Raw genomic sequence first — 15,343 nt, forward strand, 5'->3', positions numbered from 1 at the left:
AAACTTTAGTCAAACTCTAAATACATTTCCAACTATTTTGCAATCTAAGGCTTTATTATTTTTTTTTTACATCGGTGAATTTATCTACAAAAGATATTATGATACTTAGTTCACTAGATGATCATTTGGTAAGCATAGTTAATTTTCTACCGTATAATACATGTAATCATCTATCTCTTTATTTTAAACTTGTATTTATAGGTTTTATAATGAGTTTTTAATTTACACCAGCCTAATCATGACCCAAGAGTTGATAAACATATTTTACCTATACACATATTTAATTTGTGTTTGATCAATATTAGGGGATTTACCAATCGGTCAGTGACTTTTATCAATGAGGGGAGTTATCTTTGGGTGTGAAGGTTGATCGTCCAGTCAACTACTGCCCCGACGATTATACGATACACAAGCGCCCTAACCACAAGTCTGGAACAACTAACAAAGGGCTTTGTTAATTAGGCAACAGTCGCTCGGTTTGGTGGTTATTAACGATGAGGTCGTTCATCCTACGGTGAAAAAATATCATTAGAAAAGGGTGTGAAACACTTCGCAGGTCATGCCTGACAGAATCCGTAGGATTACGTGATTTGGACCTTGGGATCTCAGCTTAATCTCACGGTCGATATCACTCGAGGGGAGAGGGGTTGGTTAGCTATCAATAGGGGTTTGCCTTCCCCGTCATTTTCACTATTTTCCTCAACCTTTTCTTTCCACCAAGTGTTATCTTCTTTTCAGGTAATAATGTTGACCGTAAACTTGTCTTCGTTTGAGGAGTCTTCGGGAAGGGGCAATCAAGGATTCGATGATGATGCCTTGTCTTCGTTGATGCCATGGTCTATCTACTCTTTTATCTTTGAGTCAACCAAGCGAGATAAAGGTTCGACTGACAACGTGACCAATGTATATAATAATAAGGATACTCGTATTAGGGTCATGAGTTTCTTTTTTTTAATGGCATGGAGATCGACACAACCAACCAGAGAGTGGAGTCTGCCCAAACTCTTCTTATTATCCATGGCTACGATTGGGCATCCCACGACATGAGGGAATTCGTGACATGTTTTTGAATGAGGAGCAAGATAAAACATTAGGATGAAGGGATCTGCCTTCTAAAGACTTATGGAGACATCCCTCTTATCAAGTTGATGGTGTGCAAAGGGAACGAGAAGGTGTTCCATGGGAAGGGGAGCAGCCGCGATGACTTCTTCTTTATGTATGCTTACCCGTTCAACGAGATTTACGTGCAACTCCCCTTCGATGATTTCCACATAAATTTGTTGAGGGAACTGAACGTGGCACCCACCCAACTTCACCCAAACGACTAGGAATTTATGCAAGCGTTCGTGGTGATTTACGCCGACCTTGACCTAACTTTCACTCCCACTCCAACCATTTTTCATCATTACTTCCGCATGTGCCCAAACACAAATAGGGGTTGGTTCTCCTTCATATCTAAGCACGGGAAGTGGTTGTTTGAGCTATACTCGATCTCCTTCCAGGGGTTCAAGAACAAGTATTTCAAGGTTGTGTGATAAAGGAAGTTGATCGATCGAAATTTTTAATGAGGGTGGTCGGCCTAAGTACCCCTATATTGGACCAAGAATCCCAAAAGGTTGACTTCAGGGCATAAGTTCCTAATGACTTCGGACGAGGTGGAGGCGATAAGCGTGATCAACAACTTAACTCGTTGCCTCCCCTCCCGACAGCTCATTCAAATCCTTGGATACGAATACATCAATACTAAGGTATTCAGTATGACATTTCCTTTTTTTATAAATAAAAATGTTGGTCTTAACTTGGCCAGAATTTCTATTTTCTTTCACCTATCATAGTTGTTGAGATTGTTGATAGGAGGAGCACTGGTTTAGCTGAACCTACAATCTTAGACCTTCTAGTTTTTTATGATGACAACACATAATTAATAACACATGTGATGTTTATGTGATACATGTTCATAGTTTTCATGTTTATGATTATTTGAGAACATGTTTGTATTGATTCTGTCATTGCTGCAATTCACTGTGTTTTACATGAGATCTTATCTGTGAATGCATGACATATGTTTTAGAAAAGGAAAACCACAAGCACTTTTGTTGAACTTATAATATGTGGCAAAACAACAGTTTTAAGTCGACTTCATTATGAAGTAAGTCGATTAAAACTCGTGGCTTTGCACAAACTTTTTCAAAGTGTGCTGTGAGAATTTTTGAAGAGAAAGTTTTTCAAAACTTTGTTTAACTGTGTTGTATAGTCGATTACATGCAACCTGCATTCGACTAAGTCTGTTACAGTTTTGAAATTTTGTTAATGCTTGAATTAAATGTTACAACAACTATATTTTTAAATATGTTGACCAAGCATTTATTGTGATTCGACTGCATTAATTGTACATTTATTGTTGCTAATTGCTTTAACTAAAGTGTTGTATTCGACTACATTAGTAGCTAAGTCGACTTGAGAGCGTCAGAATTGTGAAAAACTATAAATAGACGCGAATTTGAATTATGTAAGAACTTGTGTGAATTCTAACATTTTCATATTCATTATAGATTAGTGTTATCTTACAGAACGTGGAAAAGCTCCAAGAATCAAAGAAGAAGATCGTGGTGATCATTTCTTGTGATTTCTTGAAGAACAAGATTGTTGTGCTTTGAAAGAGCTGATCAAATCTGCACAGAGAGATGTTTAGTAAAAGATCAAAGTTGACAATCTACTGAAGATTGGGTTGATTCCCTGTTGTGATTACAGGAAGAAGAGCGTGCGACGTTATTGACTTTGAGGGGTTTCTCAAAGGGTGTAGACAGTAGAAGAGGGGATTCTTGTTGTTGGTCAGAGAGATGTTTAGTAAAAGATCAAAGTTGACAATCTACTGAAGATTGGGTTGATTCCCTGTTGTGATTACAGGAAGAAGAGCGTGCGACGTTATTGACTTTGAGGGGTTTCTCAAAGGGTGTAGACAGTAGAAGAGGGGATTCTTGTTGTTGGTCAGAGAGATGTTTAGTAAAAGATCAAAGTTGACAATCTACTGAAGATTGGGTTGATTCCCTGTTGTGATTATAGGAAGAAGAGCATGCGACGTTATTGACTTTGAGGGGTTTCTCAAAGGGTGTAAACAGTAGAAGAGGGGATTCTTGTTGTTGGTCTTTTTGTTGTATGTCTATATTTTGATTAGAGGGTTAGAGAGGTGTTTTATATTTTTGACGTGGAGGTCTCAAAAAAGCCTTGTTGTAAAAACCTTGATCATTATAGTGCATTTGTTTTCTGTGTTGGAAGGACACTGGATGTACACTACAAGAAAAAATTGAATTACATACAGCCAAAATTCGTATATAAGGCCTAAAATCCGTATATAACACTTGGTTACATACGACTTATATACGGACAAAAATCCGTATATAAAACTATCGTAGATAAATTATATACGAATATATCCGTATATAATTTATATACGAATTTTTTCGTATGTAATTATATACGGAAAAATCCATATATAAATTATATACGGAAAATCTGTATGTATACTATATACAGAAAAATCTGTATGTACAATCCGTATGTAATTTATATACGAAAAAATCCGTATGTAACTTATGGTTTTATAAAAAAAAAAATTAGATGATCTCACATCTACACCCAATAACTAATAGTTTCATATACTGATAAAAGTCAAATAAAACTGTCCAATTATAAAAAATAATACCAAATATCTGTCAATTTTTATTAAAACGTGATGTTTACAACTGGATGGTCCTAACTCATTGTAACTAGATTGTCATCGGATATTACAAAAATTAAGGCAGAGGTAACTGACTATGCAATATATACTATTATACTATTGAGACAAAAGTTAGTCATGTTATATTCTACTTTGGTCCATTGCAAAAGTTACAAAACCATGAAACTATGGTCGAACTGGTAGAGCTTTGGGCAAAGCCTCATGAGCAGTGACTGACAGAGTCTGAAGCTTGCAATAAGAAATAGAAAAATATACCACAATTAGCACTTGTCAACATGATTAAAAATAGAAAATAATACTTTCCCAGAAACTAGAGCCAGTTAACATCAACTTGAAAACAATATCTGGAAATGTGTATAGTTGCCAACTGCATATACCACAATACAAACCTGTAATATATATAAACACAACTATCCATCACAATAGTATTCATTCAACACCATACCAAACATTTTACATTTAAAATAGATATATTACATAAACAACTTAACAAAATATACTCAAACCTATTAATGAATTATTGAACACTTACAATATCAAATTTACGATTTTTCATACAATCAAGAGGCGTGGAAAGATTTTGTTTGGATAATGATATCTCTTCCAATACAGTGTTGAAATTGCACACAAATTCTAATTTTCACTTCAAGCATCTCAATTACACTCCTGAAAAGAGAAAAGTACTATTAAAATTGGTCTGTTACTGGATTTTCTCTAGCTAAATTTTAAAATTGAGACATAATGATTGTAGACCTATAACCCACAAAAGATGGCAGCACATTCTGAATGGGGTACAAGGCGTCCAATGAAGCTAGAAGAAATAAAACATGACATACTTCAATTAAATTTTTCCAAAATAATAAAAAAATTTATATTGAGATTTACAATGAAACACTTGCCTCCAATTGAAATTAAACTAAAACTAATTTGAAAAAGGATACTTACACTTCATAAAATTTGCAGTATATCAATACATCAACATGGAACTTTAATTAGAAATCCTAGGAAGATGATAAGGCAATGGGAGTTTTAAAAAAATATTTCTAGGATCAAACTAAAGAAAACATAGAAAAATCACACAGATAATTAATTAAGAGCTAGTCAGAAAAAACTTGATAACTAGGCAAACTAATAAAAGTGCAGTAAAAAAAAGAAGCTAAATCCGTGAGTCATCTTTGGAGGATGTGGTCAAAAAGCTTTAGACATAACTAAAAATGTATATACAATTTTTTTTCACAGGTCTTAGATTAATAAAAACGGTGGCATCAATAGGTATCATGTGAATTACATCACCCCTACCTAATTTTGGGCCACACAGTGATAAATGGCATCCTTTGCATTATAAGAATACAAACACACAACCTGATTTCAAATTCATGATGATCAAGAGTTTATTACTTGAGCATGGCAATACCTATTCAATTATAACTGCTTTCACAATAAAAATGTCTCACCTTCTCAATAAAATCTGTCAGGAGAAATAACAGGTCCATTGGGTAAGGTCTTCCCATCCTGCAAATATATGAGCTTTTAATATCACCTAAAGCTAGGGAATGTACAAGCTAACAGATATAATTCTGCTTTGAATGATATATTATTCACAGTTTTTCTCCTCTTCTTGAAACCAAATCAGAGGATAATTTTCTTGGTAATTCATATTTGACACAATTTGATTTCATAAAGTAAGGCTACACACTAAAGCTACCTTTTTAATACAAGCCACAAAAAATTATACTAAATACAGGTTCACCACACTCGACATATACCTCATTGCACCAAAACTAAATAGACAAGTATCAAATATGCAACCAAACGTATGAAGAAGAGTCAACATAACCAACTAATTCTCCTGAGATTGATGACCACAACGGGTACATGTATAGAAAGTAGTTTTTCCTTCATCTGCTGATCTCATCTGAAAATAGAATGATTGAAATAAATAATTCTGGACTATAAATAAGATTCAGATCAAATTTCCAAATATACATTATAAAGTCTAACGATACTTGTCGTGGTGAAGCAGTAGCCTTCAAAACAGAAATTGGGAGAAAGTGATGCAAACCAATCTCTCCCCATTACATAACTCCATGAACATTCATACAATCTGTGAAAATGGTATTGTATTGAATGAAAATGGTTCTCTCTTACATTTACATCCCTTCACTTAATCCTATACTTATAGGAGTAAGTGAGTGGTACACACCTCACACACACTCACATACAGCACACTCACAACTCACATCTAAATACAAATACAATAATTCTAACACTCCCCCTCAAGCTAGAGCATACATATTGTATGTACTAAGCTTGGAATAGATGAACTCGGTGTTGAACTAGATGATTTGTCTTCAAGAGTGTGAGGCAAACATAGATGGACAACAGCAGCTTGTGAAACTTCAACTTCAAAAGTGGATGAAGGAAAGCATTGGTGTCCAATGACAAACTGCAAGGACTGATTCTCCAATCAATGATGGATGAGTGACGGGATCAACAGTGGTAGCTGAAAGCTAAGAGCTACAAAACTGCAGGGACTACACTAAATCCTCATCAATGATGGCTGGGTGACGGGATCAACAGTAGTAGCTGAAATCTACAAAACTGCAGGGACTACACCCATATACATGTGACTTGCAGTGTCTTGGAAACGTACTCCCCTTAGTGTGAACGGCGGAAATGTGGAATATCACAGTTGCTGGACCACTAAAACAAAACACAAGATTAAGCTACAATGCTGAAACAGAGGCATCAAAGATCAAAATTGAAGGTCCAAAATTCTTTGTTGGACAACTCCTAAGTGGTGATACGTTGCAGTGTATCACAAGAAGATCGGGCTAACTCTAGCACCGAACAACGGCAAACAGTGCCGAATAGAGGCAAACTATGCCAACAGTCAAAACGGCGCCAGACAGCAGCAATGACGCCTGGACAGCAGCAAAACGGCGCCTGGACAGTAGCAAATCGGTGTCAGAAAGCGGAAAAACGGTGCCGGAAAGCGGTAAACAGCGCCTGGACAGCGAAAACGGCGCCTGGACAATGGAAAACGATGCCGACAAACGGTGCTTGAACAACGATTTGAAACAGAAATAGTTGTCCAGCAGCAAGGAAGGTGGTGACGTCCAACAAATTGCTGCCACGGCCTACACACACCGTCCAGCATTGGAGGGACAGCAGCACATGGAAGAGACCAAAGGCCTGCACATTTTCACGTTTCCAGCAGCAAGGGGCTGATTCAGTTGTGTCTTTGCTGATTCAGTTGTCTTGGAAGAAGTGACTAGCACATGGAAATTGAGAAGGAAGTGGTGTGTTGTCACGGCCCACAAAGAATAAAGAGTGCACGGGAGAGAGAGAGCTGCACGGTATCACGGTCCAGCAGCAGGAGCATCACGGTTTAGAAAAGAAGCCTTCATTTCTTCATCCAAAACTCCAAAGTGTCACGGCTGGACAGCATAGTAGAGAGGGGCCACCATGCACCATAATTAAAAGAACTTAGTACTGCCCATTTTCTTTTTTTTTTTTTTTTTATTATTAAGCCAAAACCGTGACAGTCACTGGGATGGTAGCCAAGTGAACCATGAACACAACAAATCCAGTGAGAAAGGAAGAAGATGGAAGCTATTGTTGCTATGGAGGGTCAGAACAGAGAGAAGAAGCTCCGGCGACGGCTATGGAGGTGTCGCGGTGAAACTCCGGCAGCCAGAGGGCGGCGCGTGAGCTGTACGCGCCTGTTCGCAGCGTACGAAGAAGCGGTGCGTGGAGGAGCGTGTGGAAGAATCAGATGCCGACACCGGCGGGGTTGGCCGTCGCGGGAAGAGGCGAACCAGATCCAGTGGTCGTCGGTCGGAACGGTGACGGCGGCCGGCGGTCGGCGGCGGACTGGCCGGAAAGAAGCGCTGCGTGGCGGCGCGATCGGAGGATTCTGGTCCTGTCTCCGACAGGGTTGGCCGTCGCTCAAGGAGACGGTCCAGATCCGCTGGTCACCGGTCAAATCTGCGACGGTGGCCGGCGGCCGGCGACGGGATGGCCGGAAAGAAGATGGAGAAGGGTGGCGTGGTTGGCCGTCGCTCGAAGAGACGGTCTAGATCCGCAGGTCACCCGTCGAAACTGTGACGGTGGCCGGCGGCGGCGGCGGCGGCGACGACGAAGTTAGCAGCAACGGCAGCGGAAAGTTGTGGCGACAAAAGTGACACACTGGGTCTGGACTGGTGCACTAAGAAGAAGAGAAAATGGAATTTGAGGGACTGCCAGCGGAAATTTTAGGAGCTGCCGGCGGCCATGGTGACCGGCCGCCGGCAGACAACAGTTACCACCGAAAGAGGATCAGAGAACTTGCTCTGATACCATGTGAAAATGGTATTGTATTGAATGAAAATGGTTCTCTCTTACATTTACATCCCTTCACTTAATCCTATACTTATAGGAGTAAGTGAGTGGTACACACCTCACACACACTCACATACAGCACACTCACAACTCACATCTAAATACAAATACAATAATTCTAACACAATCATTTCATCAAAAACCTAGAGTGCATTTAAGCTTCTCTTACGAATTTCATCAAACATATTCATAGAGTTTGTTTCTCTTCACATTTTAGGTACTGTTATAGGTTGGATTAGTTTACAAATAGTTAATATCCATATTTTATACATTCTCATCACTCTATACATAACATTTGCATTTCAGAATTAGAATAGAAGAAAACAAGAAATAGTCTTGCGTTTGTGACTCATTCAATAATATTCTCAATCATAAAACACATAAAAAAAATACCTTAAAAGCCCTCTGAATCTTCCCTAAACGCAACATCGGTAATATAAATATCATTGTATGAAGGCCTGAAGGCGCGATTTAAACTGTAATGAGGCTCCTCCGGTGAAGAAACGCAGCGGAATGATGTAAATTGGGAAGAGAACTCGAGACTAAGAGCCGAATCAATGGAGAACGAAAACAAACCCTGAGAATCCAGGAATACTCCAAAAACGGAGAGGATTCGACGCGAAGAACCCTAAAACCCTAGGTTGATGAAGGAAACCTAAAATGGATCGATTAATCGGTGTAAATGATGCTAATCGAAGAATCAATCGGTAGAAAGGCTTTTAATCGATAGAAAAGAGGATTTAATCGGTTGAAAATGAAGAAAATGGTGAAAAGAGGTTGGAGCCCTAACTAGAGATGTAGATCGTCTAATGAATCAGTAGAACAAACGTTCTATGGTTGCAAAGGCTATGGAAAAGCTAAATATGAAAGAAGAAGAAGATTGTGTGAAGAGAAATGGCTTGCGAATGAGGAGCTCTCGAGTGGAAAGAGGAAACTCGAGGAAGACGAAATGTGAAAGATGAGAGCAAACCTGAAGGGAAGATAGCGTTCAAGACGAAGGAGAAAAGCCACACGCACGCACTAATGAAAATGAAGAAAAAGCTCGAAGGAGGGATCAAGAAGTTCACGTCGAATTGAAGGAGAAGCATGAGGAGGAGTAAAGATGGGGAAGAAGCTTAGAGAAGAGAGAAAAGTGAAGAAGGTTAAGGAAAGAGGGTTCGAGGAAAAAGGGTTTGAGGAAAGAGGCTGAAACTTTGATTTTTTCTTAATTAATGATTTTCCAAATCCGTATATATTATCGATAGATAAAACTTATTTTTAGTTATATACGGATTACAACAATTAGATACAGATTTTATCTTTCGAAAATCTTCCCGCCATCACGCGCTAAAATTATATACGAATTTTATATATAGATATTCAGTAGATAAAAATCCAGATTTTAACAATAATGTCCCAAAATTCAAAGAAAAACGAACTTTTTCAAGGAGGTAGCTAAGCAAGTAGTGCCAACCGCGACACCAAAATGGTCGAGGCTCCTAGTAAGCCTCTCCTCGTGCTGTCGCTCCAAACCACCCAATTCTTGTTCTGGCGAGAGCTCCTCCGAGCTCTTCATAGTAGGTCGTCTCTTAAGAGAAAATATCCATTAGACGATGCTTATCTGTAATCTTCAAATCTTCGTAGCCTTTTTCATACGTAGCAGCCATAGGTTAAAGTCTACTTGTCAGAGTAGACATGTTTTTTAGTACTTTATCGAAAGTTGGTTGTACAATCTTTTCAGCATGACTTTTGATGGTGAGAACATTTTATGAATGTCTTATTTGTCTTTAACGTCTATTTTTGATTTTATATGATAGAGCAAATGGATACTTGACATAAGAAACTGAAAGGAGTAGAGTAGATATGCATGCAGGTAGATATGTCCTTTTTCATATCACTTTTGTTGTTTTGAAATGTTGTGCATTTAATGTTCTTTAATCCGTGTTCAGAGCAACTATGTGTTTTTCAAATTTTCTATCATTCAAACAAGATTTGATCGTTTAAGCATTTTTGTAGAGATACCAAGTAGTTCATAAAGATTTCATCATTGGATGAAAATATAGTTTTGTATAAGGTATCCTTTGGCCTATTCAAGGCGTTTACTAATAGTGCTTCGTTTAGTGATCTCTATTTAGTTCAAGAGCAAGTTTAAGACAGTGTTACTCAACACATGTTTTTGGAGCGTTGTTTATAGCTTTTAGCGTGTTTACCAAAAAAGTCATTTTGCACATTATTTTGCAAGATATATTGATAGCTCGTTTAACGTTATTTAGCAATGTATAGCAAAAGTGCGTCTAGCAAAACTCCCATATAACCTATGGACGTGTTTAGTGAGGATATCATTTGATAAGGTGTTTACTACGATGTAACCTATTGACGCGTTTGCTAAAGCTTTTCTTTAAACATTCAGATGTCACAAAGCTTTTCCATGAGAAGCCTCTCATTCAACGATATTTATTTCATAAGATAATGTGTTTTCAAATGCTTATTTTGTTTATCACTGTTTGTTGAACCTAAAAAATATGAGGATGCTAGACAATCCAACCTTGTCTTAGCAATCTTCATCTCCTCTTATAACATTGATTAATTGTGTGACAACAACATTTTGTATTATATCTCTTCTTAGGAGTGAAGTGACGTCCTTTAGACTTAAGGGTATATTCTTTCATTTTATGCATATGTTCTTTAGACAATGTTGTAACACTTATTTCAATTGACAGATTTTTGCACCTTTTGCATAGCGAGATTCACTTAGACACTTTTATAACCATCACTTTGTGAGTGTATATATATCTTTTAAGCACAATGTCTTGACAAGTCTATGTAGGCTTCTTTTGTTGATCATACGCTTTTGCTTAGGGATATGTCATGTCATTTTAGCTTATCTCTTTCGCTTTTTAATATTTATATGCTTTGTGTGGCCTAAGATAAATCCTTTGATGTTCACTCTAATTTGGCTTTAGGCTTAGATGATTCTATGTTGTCCATTATCTGGTGTTCAAACACTCTTCCTTATGACTACTCGAGAATGGAATTTTGTTCTTCGCGAGATATATTTATGTTCTTTCCATTTTCTTATAGACATCTAATTACCCAAGATTATTTCGTTTAATGTTGTTTGTTAAACTTCAAAACCTGATATGTTTTAGACTATCCAGTTTCTTCTCTAGACGATCGTGTCTCACATCAACTTCCCCTTTTTCTTCTTCCCTACAAGGGGTTTTTTCTTCCTATTTTTTGGCATCTCTCAATCCACTACCACCGCTTGTTGCTACGGAGCCCTTGGCCGGAGGTGTTATCATAGATTGGAAGTGCCATCGGCACTACCTATTCCATGGTTGCTCATTTCGTCCACTCCGTATTGGGTAATCCTTCTTCCCTTCCAAATCATGAACCCCAAGATGCAACGACCACTCATTCTCTATGTTTTGGATTGTTTTGTTGGAAAATGGAGCTTGAAGGCGATGATGAAGAGTGAAATCAAATGGGTAATGAATGTTGGAAAATGAGATGAAGGTGAGAGTGGGTATGGGGTGGAATGAGAAATGGAGGTTGGAGAGGAAGAAAAGGGGAGAATTTGTGAGGTGTTGTATGATAAAGTTGATTGCTTTGAGTGCAACTTATTATGTTAAGTTTGTCAAAACTTAACATAGTAAGTTTAACTTATTATGTCTGATCTTTCGCGATGTCATAGAAAGTACATAATTTCTATATTGATTGCAAGTATGATGCTAAAATAACCGTCATAGTAAGTCTCGTAGACCTCATATAGAAAGTCCCTTTTGCACTAGTGGAAGATATAGGCTAAAATTTATATTGATTCACTTTCATAAAAGAGTAGCTTTCACTTGTCCAATCACATTGACCAAGTCAATCCACTAACTTTCAAGTTTTTTCAACACACTCACACTAAAAATCAAGATGTTGAACCCTACAATGTTTAAGCACTACACTTTGTGAAACTATACTACAACAATAACTTAATCACCTTAATCAAGAACACTTGTAATAAATTAATTGTAGAAAAATGAATAATATCACCTTTAAAAGACTAAATTCTATAATGAAGTAAAGAAAGAAAATTAATCATATATGTGAACTAACCAAAGACTTGTTTAATCAATGTATTGACAAACTCGTCTAATGTGTATTCTTAGACTCATTAATCAATGTATGAAATGAGTTGTCTAATATTTTTTGTTATAATTATCTAACTAATATATGAACAAACTTGTATAATGTGTATTTCTAGATTCGTGTAATTTTTTTTTATACTTATATAATCAAATGTATGAACAAACTATTCTAACATGTATTGCAAGATTCATAAAATCAGTGAATGGAAAACATCGTCTAATGTGTATTAATAGACTTGCCTAATTTGTGTGTGGAAAAACTTGTCTAATGTATATTTCTAAACTCGTCTAATTAATTTATAAATTATTCATTTAATGTGTATTATTAGACTTGTCTAATTAATGCATTGACACACTCGTATAATATATTTTGTTATACCGGTCTAGTTAATGTATTCATATACCCGTCTAATCAATATATGGAATGAATCATTTAATATTTTTTGTTATATTAGTTTAATTAGCGTATGAACAGTCTCGCCTAATATGTATTACTAGACTTGTGTAATGTTTTTTGCTATACTCGTCTAATTAGTAAATGAAAATATTCGTCAAATATGCATTACTAAACTTGTTTAATCAATACATCGACAAACTCGTCTAATATGTATTGCTTGACTTGTCTAATCAATATATGAATACACTCGTATAATGTGTATTATTAGATTCGTTTAATTAGTGTATGTCAAACTCGTCTAATGTGTATTGTAAGACTCGTCTAATTAGTTATTGGATAAACTCGTGTAATGTATATTAATAAACTTGTCTAATCTGTGTATACACAAACTTGTTTAATGTGTATTGTTAGAATTGTTTAATTAGTGTATAAACAAACTCGTCTAATGTTTATTGCTAGACTAGTTTAATCAATGCATGGAGAAACTTATTTGATAAACGTATGTTTAAACTCATCAAATGTGTAGTGTAAGACTTGTTTAATCAATGAATGAACAGACTCGTCTATAGGGATGGCAACGGGTCGGGTCGGGTCGGGTACGTATAGTGTCTCCCTGCAACCCGACCCGACAAAAAAAAATCCACCCGTTACCCGCACGGATACCCGCTTCCGCGGGTATTTTAAAACCCGCGGATACCCGTGGATATCCGCGGATACCCGCAAATATTAAAAAAAATATATTTTAATAAATTATTAAAATAAAATTTAAATAGAATTACAAAAAATATATAAAATATAATATAATATAAATTAAATATAAATTTAAATTCAATTTTAATTAAATTTAATCTTGTAAAATATAAATTAATGTTAATTTTAATTAAATTTAACTTAATAAAATATAAATTAAATTTTTATTTTTTATTTTTTGCGGGTAGCGGGTATCCGCGGGTACGGATAGTATAATACCCGCACCCAACCCGTTTATAAGCGGGTATTAAAATATCCGCTACCCGCAGGTTGCGGGTAGTAAATATCCGCAGGTAGCGGGTATCCGCGGGTACGAATAGTATAATACCCGCACCCGACCCGTTTATAAGCGGGTATTAAAATATCCGCTACCCGCGGGTTGCTGGTAGTAAATATCCGCGGGTATCAACTATCCGTCGCGGATTTTATCCGCGGATATCCACGGGCGCGGATTTTTTTGCCATCCCTACTCGTCTAATGCATATTAGTAGTCTCGTATAATTTTTGTATCGACAGACTATTTTAATGTATATTGTTAGACTCATCTTATTAATGTATAGAAACACTTGTCTAGTGTTTGTTGTTAGATTGGTCTAATCAATATATGAGCAAACTCGTCAAATGAATATTCCTAAACTCGTTTAATAAATGTATGAAATGACTTATCAAATGTTTTTTTCTATTTTCATCTAATGATTGTGTGAATGTATGTAATGTGTATTCTTAGACTTGTTTAATTAGTGCATTGCAAAATTTGTTTAATTTGTTTGTGCTATACTCATTTAATCAATGTATTATTAGACTTGTTTAATCAATGAGTGAAATTCGTCTACTATTTTTTGTTATACTCATTTAATTAATATATGGACAGACTAGTGTAATGCATATTACTAGATTCATCTAATATATTTTGTTATATTCATCTAATCAATATATAATCAAACTCGTTTAATGTGTATTACTATATTCGTCTAATTTTTTTTATATACTCATCTATTGTGTGTTGTCAAACTTATCTAATAAAAGTACATCTAATGTATATTCCAAAACTTATTTATTGGCAATACAAATACATTAGAAAAAACACACACAAAATCAACTTTAGATTATTTTACCTAAATATGTTAGAATTAAAATGAAATGACTATGAGAAACATCAAGCTTAATTAAACCCTTTTCTATACAAGTTCTTGCTTAAAAACTTAGTTATTTAATCTCAAAAGCATATCTCCTCTTTTCTATTACATGCAAGTATTAAATATTTACAAGTATTTTGAAGGATTTGTAAACATTCCTTAATTTTCAAAATGATTTTTTTTCTTAATTTTTTTAGGAAGTCGTTACAAATATTCATAATTTTTCTGGACTATTTTTACAGTAACTAATTTAAGGTTTCGTAATTAATTATCTTAAATGTAATCAGAGTGGGTTCAAAATGGAACATGTTAAAAGTTTCATCCCAACCCATCAAATTTGGACGAATGAGAAAACTTACTTGGACTAGACCCGTTATGCCATCGTAAAAGTGTTCTTATCACTTTCCAACATTTAGAGCATAAGAACAATTGATTCCACTAAAAATTTAAATGGAAATAATTGTTGTCCTATCATTTATAGATCATGTAAAAAAAAAAATGTAACATTACATTTTAGTAGTATAAAATTGATAAAATAAAACATTACGTAATAATATTCAAAACATATAATCCATAGTGTAAAGTGTATTAATATAGTCCTCTAATACATAGGACTGTAATAATATGACATTTATACAACAACACAAAACTAACAAAAAAGACCTATACGAAAAAATAACCACTCATGCTCCCAAATCATCTCATAACTTTATCTACTGACTCTTCATCTTTCACAGGTGTCTCGTACATGTTGGCTCCCAATACATATAAGACAAAGCTAATTTGCAAAAGAAAAATCATATATTAATAAAACATATATCAC

General features: G+C 35.7%; 1 long non-coding RNA gene across 1 annotated transcript; it reads right to left on the reverse strand.

Annotated features, from left to right (window-relative positions):
- Positions 1-4,009: 4,009 nt before the first annotated feature.
- LOC108335711 (uncharacterized) lies at positions 4,010-9,127 on the reverse strand. The gene is made up of 3 exons (XR_008246609.1): positions 8,516-9,127; positions 5,194-5,251; positions 4,010-4,550 (listed from the first exon to the last, which is right to left on the reverse strand). It is a non-coding gene; the product is annotated as an uncharacterized LOC108335711 (long non-coding RNA).
- Positions 9,128-15,343: the final 6,216 nt, after the last annotated feature.

The sequence above is a fragment of the Vigna angularis genome, chromosome 1, assembly GCF_016808095.1.
Source record: "Vigna angularis cultivar LongXiaoDou No.4 chromosome 1, ASM1680809v1, whole genome shotgun sequence".
Taxonomy (NCBI): domain Eukaryota; kingdom Viridiplantae; phylum Streptophyta; class Magnoliopsida; order Fabales; family Fabaceae; genus Vigna; species Vigna angularis.